The sequence below is a fragment of the Scophthalmus maximus genome, chromosome 6 (genome assembly GCF_022379125.1).
Source record: "Scophthalmus maximus strain ysfricsl-2021 chromosome 6, ASM2237912v1, whole genome shotgun sequence".
Classification (NCBI taxonomy): Eukaryota; Metazoa; Chordata; class Actinopteri; order Pleuronectiformes; family Scophthalmidae; genus Scophthalmus; species Scophthalmus maximus.
The window spans coordinates 16,414,529-16,423,585 of record NC_061520.1 but is presented as its reverse complement, the minus strand read 5'-3'; the positions used below and the strand labels follow the sequence as shown (position 1 = coordinate 16,423,585).

Below are 9,057 nucleotides of genomic sequence, written 5' to 3'. Positions count from 1 at the left end.
GATATATAATCTCTCCACCTAGTCCTGGGTCTACCCGAGGTCTCTTCCCATCTTGACCTGCCTGGAACACCTCCCAGGGGAGGCGTTCAGGGGGCATCCTTACCAGATGCCCGAACCACCTCAACTGGCTCCTTTCTACGCAAAGGAGCAGCGGCTCTACTCTGAGTTCCTCACGGATGACTGAGCTTCTCACCCTATCTCTAAGGGAGACACAAGCCACCTTTCTAAGGAAACCCATTTCGGCCGCTTGTACTCGCGATCTCGTTTTTTCGGTCACGACCCATCCTTCATGACCATAGGTGAGGGTAGGAGCAAAGATCGACCGGTAGATCGAGAGCTTTGCCTTCCGGCTCAGCTCCCTTTTTGTCACAGCGGTGCAGCAAAGCGAGTGCAATACCGCTCCCGCTGCTCCAATTCTCCGGCCAATCTCACGCTCCATTGTCCCCTCACTCGCAAACAAGACCCCGAGGTACTTAAACTCCTTCAGTTGAGGTAAGGGCTCATTCCCTACCTGGAGGAGACAATCCACCGGTTTCCTGCTGAGAACCATGGCCTCTGATTTTGAGGTGCTGATTCTCATCCCAACCGCTTCACACTCGGCTGCGAACTGATCCAGTGAGTGCTGAAGGTCACAGACCGATGGTGCCATCAGGACCACATCATCTGCCAAAAGCAGTGATGAGATCCCCAGCCCACCGAGCTGCAAGCCCACCCCACCACGACTACGCCTCGATATCCTGTCCATGAATATCACAAACAGGATTGGTGACAAAGCGCAACCCTGGCGGAGACCAACCCCCACCGGGAACGAGTCCGACTTACTGCCGAGAGCCCGGACACAGCTCTTGCTTTGAGTATACGTGACCTTGTAAATAGGGACCTGCTCGATCACCACTACTCTGCCAGAAAGTCGTTTAACCTTGCAGTACACACACTTCTGTCAACTCAGCTTCCCCTCATTTGCTCCAATTCTCTTTATTGTTTGTTAAATCACAGTGTTTCATTTACTCTGTGCTTCCTTCACTGTGTCTGTAATTTGAGTCAGGCTGTGGATGTGAATCCTAACATGGTCATCGTGTAGCCTTCAAACAGATTGAAGGCTCCCCTGCTTACAATAAATCCAGAATCTCCTGAGGCCCCCAGATCCCATTTCTAGACTTGTGTCAGTTCACTTGTAAGAACATGTTTTTGGATAATATATTGTTTAGATGATAAATGCCCTCTATCTTTTGAATGCCAATTTGGCCAAATTTAGAGAGAATATTACTTGGGAGAGTATCTTGGAGCGTTTTTTTCAAAGGTCAGGGTCAGCATAATTATGGTCTGAAATTAGGTCCTGCTATAAATTTAATAGTATATATAACATCTAGCAATATAATTAACCAATTAATATGATCGGGACCTATGTGTGGAAAAGGGCCACTGCTCTTCTGATGTGTCACATCAGTGGGTAACCAGACCTGTCCCTGTGTGTTCTTGTATCAATTAGTTTTTCAAAAGGTCCATAAGTTAACTGCTCATGTCTCGTAATGTCTCTGCTTTCACTTTATTGCAGTTTTTCAGCCAATGACGGTGTATTTTAATTTAAAAAAAACTCACCCAAAGCTTCGTTTACATTTTTTTTATTTCTGTTTATCGCTTGTTAATTGTCTCTATTAAGTGTCTATAACTTCTACTTAACTATGTATAACTTTTGCCATGACTGAAGCTGTGTGGATATTCCTCGGGGGCACGTCTGGCGTTTGCCTGCTTTTATTTGGAGTTCTGTTGAAAGTGACTATTTTGGCAGACCGGTGTGAGAAAATACCAAGTCTGACTTCCACCAAACATTTCCAGCTCATACCAGTAAGAAACGAATACAAATACACACAGTATGTTCACAAAGTTCCAAAAAGATATAACCAGCACAAATGGATATAGTTACAAAGCAGCTGATAAACAGAGCGGACCGACCATAAACAAAAATCAACTGACTGAGGACATAAATGGAGATACTAAATGCTCCTTCATTCTCTTGTTGCTGTCGTGCTCCATGAATATTGTGTGGGAGATACAAATCACAAAATGTAAATATTTTTCCCACTGACTGATACAAATTATTCACAGCAAGTTTCACTGTGTATTTTCTCTGTTGCACTTGACCGAGCGGAACACTCTCAGAGAAAAGTGTCTCATACCACTGTGTGACCTCGGCTGTTGCGACTGCGCAGGTGCCAGGAGCAAACAAACACCATGCAATATTAAAGGAGAGGAGAGCGCGGGTAGTCGAATCAAGCTGGATTAGAGTGGAGATGGAAGCCAGATTGAAAGTATCAGGGATGGGGAAAGCAAACTGGTGCAGGACAGATGGTGAGTGAAGGGAACATTGATAGCAGATGCTGTTTGTCCTCTTGTGGTATATAAATACTGTACAAAAACAGTCAACAGTACAAAAAAAAGTTAATAAATTGATTCTTAACTTGTGAACAGAAAGATGGTCATGGTAGATAAAAGATTGGCCTGCTGAAGCGATAAAAAATGCTGATGTGACTAAAATATCAAAATATATGAAAAGTGCTGGGGTCGTGATAACTCACACTAAGGCTATTACATCTGCTCAGTTGGTTATGTTTTCACCCCTGTCTGTCTGTCCGCCTGTCTGTTTGTTTGTTTGTTTGTTTGTCTGTCTGTGTTTGTGTGTCTGTCTGTCTGTCTGTCTGTCTGTCTGCAGGATCACACATTTGAAAGAGGTGTATATTTAGAGGACTGATACATCTATGAGTGCATGCAAGATGATGCAGTGAATTTAAGGGGACTGTTCGGCCTTGGTGGAGGTATGCACTTTACTGTGACATTCTAGTATCTAGCATGTTTGTATCCATTCAGCAAGTGAAAACAGCTGTACAATGTTCTCTGTGGAAGTAAAAATACTGTGCATGCAAGAGAATACACAGTATTTTCTTCTCAGAGGTTGGCTGAGTGCAGAGCTTTGGCTGCTCTTAACTTATTACTGAGATGATGTTACCTTCTTTCAAGTTTGACTGTTCAGTTTAAGAGACATCAGAGAGAATGAGATATCATCAATTAGGGTCTCTACTTCCAGAGAAGCTTTAAAGATGTCTGGCAAGACGCCCAGAAAGCCAGTGTGACTGTATCTTGCAAACATGATAAGAGATGAGGAAACAATGTTTATTTCAGTTTACATAAGTTTGTTAAATTGTGCACTTTATTATTTTTTCTATATCTTAAGACACATAACCTAAAAGGTTTAAATGAGAAAATGGGAAGATTTTATGTAACATTGCATGCAAATATCCTGTTGGGATTTGATTAGTTTGCTCTTAAATTTATTTTTGAATCTCCCAGAACTCTTTTCTGATATTTAATAAAAAATGGTTATATTGCATCATTTATTATATTCAGCATCAAGACCTGAACTTTAGTTAATTTAGTTAAATTTAGAATACACTGAGTCAGACTAGTTAGTTTAAACATTTACGAATGCATCTTGGTTTTCCCGTAACGTGCATGTCTCCATCTTTGACTAGTTCTGTCTCCTTTACTTTGACTGTTTTTGTCTTTGTTGACACAAAAGTGATCGTGTCTCCTTGTTGTTTTTTATATATCATATCTGAATTACAACATGTAACAACTCTCATTCTTAAATATTTCACAAAGCTAAATTTTTTGTATATTTTTTTCTAAAAGGGCACATTATTTTTTTCTGAGTCAACCTATCTCACAACACTCTGACAGAACTTACCTGTCACCGGTCAGCTCCTCTTCTGGTGAGGACGATGGGTTTACTGGGTGTGTGTCCTGTGTTTGTTGTTCATCTCCCTGAGCAGAGTGCAACTCTGGTGACCATTTCCATCCCACCGAGGCGTGTGACACAACAAATGTGTGTAAGTGACAAACCCCTGATGGTGAGGAAGTGAGATGCATAATAATCTGGCTCTGATTGTCTCAGCAGGACCCGGCAGATTATTTGCAGCAGGACTGCCTATTGCATATAGGCACTGCATATTTCACACTGAGATCACGATGAGCAGTTGGGATATCTCATCATCATCAATGTGGTGAGAGAAATTCTTGATAAATCAGAGATTTCATGGCTGCATAGGAGGTACATCAAGGAAGCTGTAGCAGGATTTTATTTGTTGTTAGCATTATAATTGTGAATTTATTTGGTGTCTCTAGGGTCATTTTTCTTGCTGTACTGCTCCAGCTTCATGTTTGATTCCATGCCCCGTCAGTGAACAAAGAATCCCTGCAAGAAGAGATCAAAGGTCATTGGGCAGAAAGCAGCGTACAGCTTTGGATGTACTTCCAGAATCCTCCAATGTCTAATGTTGCTTATTCCAACTAAAGATTGAATACACAGTTGATTTTGTGTAACAAATGTAAAAAAGTTGTATAAATGAAAATATAAAACTATGGAAAATAAACTTGTTACAGATAAACATAGAACGCCTTATAATACAAATGTCAACTTTTGGTTCACGTTGTGCAAATTGAAATATACGTATGTAATGTCATAGATTTTGTATAGCTTAAGTGTTAGTGCTGCACATCAGATTCCATCCTCCTCAAACTGAATTTGTTTTATTTTATTTTCCCCAAAACACCTTCTTTCTTCTAATTTCATTCCAAGTCATTTCAGTTTCAATAAAAGTGACACTAGTGTTTTGGTGGTTGTTAGTTTTTTTAATTAAATTGCCTGAGAGAATTTTCATGCAGCCATGTTGAATGGCTCTCAGAAATCTAGAGCTTCATTCAACCAACCTTGGAGCAGATTGACAGTAGATTTTGGTCATGCAGCAACACAGAGGAAATTTAAGCTTTTCAAAATCCTGATGGCTCACAAGGTTGCATCTAGTATAGAGATTGCTTTTGATTTGCAAACCTTATTATTTTCCCTCAAAAAGTGCAATATCTGGAGGCTCATAAATGCCTAAAGCCATTACTGTGGGTAAGTGTGATGAACCAACGATTCACCCAGCATCTCTCTCAACACAAACGAAGATCATAGAGAAAATACTATAAAAGTGCCGATAATATCATCAGTGTTTGTCTCTTTGCGACGGGAAAGTGGCTCTGTCCAATCTGTCGGCCCTGCTGGGCTTTGTAAAGGCTCTCTGGCACCGGCCAGCCTGTTTCTTGTTGGTAGTTGTAGTGAACCTGAGATCTGCTCCTGTGCTGTGTCTTGGGAAATGGAAAGGCTTTAGTGTCTGCATCCGGTCAGTCGGATTTCCATCTAGCTTGGGGTCTCAAACTTTTCTCAAAGCTTTTAAATTAATAATTTTTTCTTCTCATTCACTTACAATAACCGGACATAATTTCATATTAAATATTGTCAAATATCTGGATAGTCTTAATTGTAAGCCTTCACATTTCAATATACATAGTCATTACATCAACATTTAAAATCACAAATGAGCATAATAAAAGTCATCCATTTGAACAATTATCACACCCTGTCCCCATAGCTTTCTCTTGTTCTGGCGTCATTATGGCTGTTTGCATGCCTGGATTTGTTATCATGATCAATCTTTTTTTTTAAGAACACATTGCTATAAAACAAGAAATATTTCCCTCCGTGTGCAGCAAAGTTTATGCTTTTGCATTCCTTACATAGACTTGTGGGCAGTTTCTGTACCCCTCTGTCCTCTCTCTCGCTCTCACACCAGCAGTGAGCTGTGAGGCTGTGGTTTACATTGGCACTGTGAACGTGTTAATCTGATTAGACCCCAGGGAAATGAGTTTGCTTACAGTAGAGGATGATGGGGATTAGTGGTCAAATGTAAATGGATTCATATTCTGATTGATTTTGCCTCATTTATTCTCTGTCAGCCACAGGCATGGACATTCAAATTAAAATGACGTAACAATATTGCACACTAGGGAACCTTAACTGGTTCCCAACAACCTCCTGTCCCTGATCATTCCCACCATTAAACCCCTTCCTTAGTTCCTTGTCAAATTGTCACTGTTACTCAGGTGTGCAAACTCACCTGCTTTGCCTTCATGTGTACAGACTTCTACATGAATACCGGGGTTTGGTGATTTTTGCTTGCTCCTTGCCTGCTTTGTTTGCCTGCCTGACACAGACCACCTGGTCTCCTGTGTGCTCTCTGCCTCTGTCAGTGTCAGAGTCTCAGTCTCAAAGACAAATCTTTGTCTTTCTGTTACTTAAACTAATAGGGCTGATTTCCATTTTAATCAGAAATGTTTCCAAATCGAAGTTGTTGCACAAAGGAAATGTTGCTTTGCTCTACACTATCTCTACCCAATCATCCCCCACAAGGTCATTCAGAATGTGCTGAGGGCTGCCAGAATACAAATGAATCAGCCACTTCCCCCCAAAAAAGACTTAAAATTGCTTTTCCATATAAAAGATTTTGCAGGATGGAATAAATTGAAAATAAATCGCACCCTCAGTTCATTATGCATGACGTTCACTTTGATAATTATGTTATATGAAGTTATAGTATATGTAGTAAGGTTTTGACCTTACTATGTCACTTGCATTGAGATGATGTATGTTTTGATTTGGTGCAATACAAATAAGATTGAATTACATTCAATAATTGTAATGGCTGCACTATGTGATCCAAATCTTGAAGGATCTCTTCTCTTCCACTGACAGTTCAGGCTGTTTGGAAGGAAAACACACTTTTAGCAATAAACATACCACAAATGTTAATCCTTCGTTGGAATTCTGGAGTTGATGATGTAAGTTGTCTAAAATGGAGTTGAACATGCACATGCACTCTTTGGCTGCGCTTGAATAGTCTGTTTTGCTCAGAAAAGTTCTGAACTGAATAAAAAGGACCCAGAAGTATTTCAGATGCAGTCATGATAAGAGCTGGTCACACTTTCTAAATGCTGGGCTTGAGAGCTTCTCATCTCATTTCCTTTAGCACAGGATAAACTGGAACATACTCCTTTTCCTAAGAAAGGAGATAAGGCTGTCCCACAATTATTTTTGGCAGCAACATTTCTTTCACATCAGTCCAGTTGGGACTAATGTTGAAATACAAGCACATTCAATTTGTCTTTACAGTATCACGTCATAACAAAATACTGTGTACGTAAATATCATTTGACTTCATCATCATCACTCATGTGAATTTTCTCTACTTCACAAATATATAAAAGAGGTCAAACGTGGCCAGAAAACTCTATAAACTAACTTCTCGACCTGTGCATTTGGATTTTCTTCACACTGCAGCTCTCTGTTCCTAACGACTTATGAATTCTTCTTCACATCTTTCCCTGACCTCATGGCCTTTTCCACCGAGGAAAAGAAAAAGTGGTTATAAAAGGAGGTCCATTTTGACTTATCGAGTGCAGCCTTTGACTCTAAATGTGTCATGTGGGGAAATTGAAGCATTATGTAAACTAATATGGCTCTGAGAAGAGCACATACCTCCACCAAGACCAACAGTCCCCTCAATCAAGCCCAACCAAATTGCTTACACTCATAGATTTCAGTCCTCTGCAGCCCTTCAACATGTCCATGGATTTGCCTCAACTGGTTACTTAGTTTCAAACTGCAATGCTCTAGGGCTGAAATGGAGTCCTTCAAAAATATCATATATCATATATCAATATCATAATTATTTTTTTATTTCCTCCCTTATCTAGATATGGAATTAACCTATCAACATACTGTTGAGTAGGACAATGTCCCAAGGCTGGTTATTGGTTAATTGGCAATTGGAATGAAGTTTACTTTCTTCTGGAGAGTTTTGCTTTGGCTGGATATTAACATGTTATATCTCTTTCGTTTAATCCACATCAAAAGAGAAATGAAGACACATTGTAGATTTGCATGGGGCAATGCAGAACTATATCTTGGCGAGGCATATTAAGTTCATGGAGACTCAGAGACGTCACTGCACCTGGTCAGAATAATGTTTTTTGTACTGTTCAAAACTATTCTCAAAATCCATACAGTAAAAGCAGCGATTCAGCTCATGCCAGGAAAACAGAGGTCTTGCAACACCAGCAATGCAGTGTCAAGGTCAGTGTCTTTTAAAAAAGTGCATGCTTACCTCAGAAGCAACTGCATCAATATGCTGACTTGTTTTTGCCATGTTTTGTCACTCTCTGGTGACAATAATTGTAAATTGCACACGCCTGGCTTGACTCGACCCTGACACAAATCCCTGCTGTCAGCAGATAGTTAAGAGCCTTTGTTTTCGGCTGTTCATTGAAACAGTTACTGTTCAATATGTGAGTCTGTCTCCTGCAGCATTCACCAATATTCAAGACCCTCTCAGAGCTGGTGTGTTTCAGAGGCAGTCACTGAAACAGGAGTTAATTAAGACAATTCATCAAAACATGTTTAGGATTTAAGCAATGACATGGGTCTGTTCATCATAAGAAATGATTTATGTTCATAAGTGACTACATTTTATTAGTGCAAACAGAAAATACAGATTATCTTCCTTTACCACGGTATGATATTATCTCTTTGCCTTTTTTCAAAAAAGCATTATAAGCCCAGAATAATATTTTATATTAGTAAATGAATAACAGTCCCTCATAATTCACTTCCAAGAGTTTTTCTCTACTACTGCTCAACTCTCTCAGAGTTTCCACTCACTCCCAATTTACCTTTTCCCCTCTCACCTGCACCTCTTCATTTTACCTCTCCCTTCAACTCCCACTTTCATCTGGCTCAAGAATGGACTCAGACAGACAGAGAGCTGAAGCCGATTGTAATGCAGGACACAGCAGCGGTGGAACAGAACAGTGTCTCTCCTGTGAACTGTTACAGTGACCTCCACGAATGTCTGCAGTGTTTGTGGATGTGATTGATTATCTCTATCCCTTTATCTCCAGTCAAAACACCCACAGAGTCACAGATTGTTGGTTTCCTCTGGACATACATGATTATGTGCACACCTAATAATAAAAAATTCATAAGATAAGGTGTAAGAGGTGGACAGCATTATTTTTTTCATTCAGTAAGCGTTGCTGAGGTCTCTTGTGTGTGTTGTTGGCAGTTTGAAATGCTTTCTGTTACTTTCATATATCAAAGAACCCTGCTAACTCTGCTCAGGACAA

The 9,057-nt window shown here is 40.1% G+C and overlaps 1 long non-coding RNA gene across 5 annotated transcripts; it reads left to right on the top strand.

Annotated features, from left to right (window-relative positions):
* Nucleotides 1-2,187: 2,187 nt before the first annotated feature.
* LOC118310118 lies at nt 2,188-7,302 on the top strand. 5 transcript variants are annotated; one of them, XR_004793714.2, is made up of 4 exons: nt 2,188-2,349; nt 2,711-2,813; nt 3,953-4,058; nt 4,180-7,302. It is a non-coding gene; the product is annotated as an uncharacterized LOC118310118 (long non-coding RNA). The 5 variants fall into 5 exon arrangements; XR_004793716.2 differs by having other exon boundaries at nt 3,950-4,058; XR_004793713.2 differs by having other exon boundaries at nt 3,828-4,058.
* Nucleotides 7,303-9,057: the final 1,755 nt, after the last annotated feature.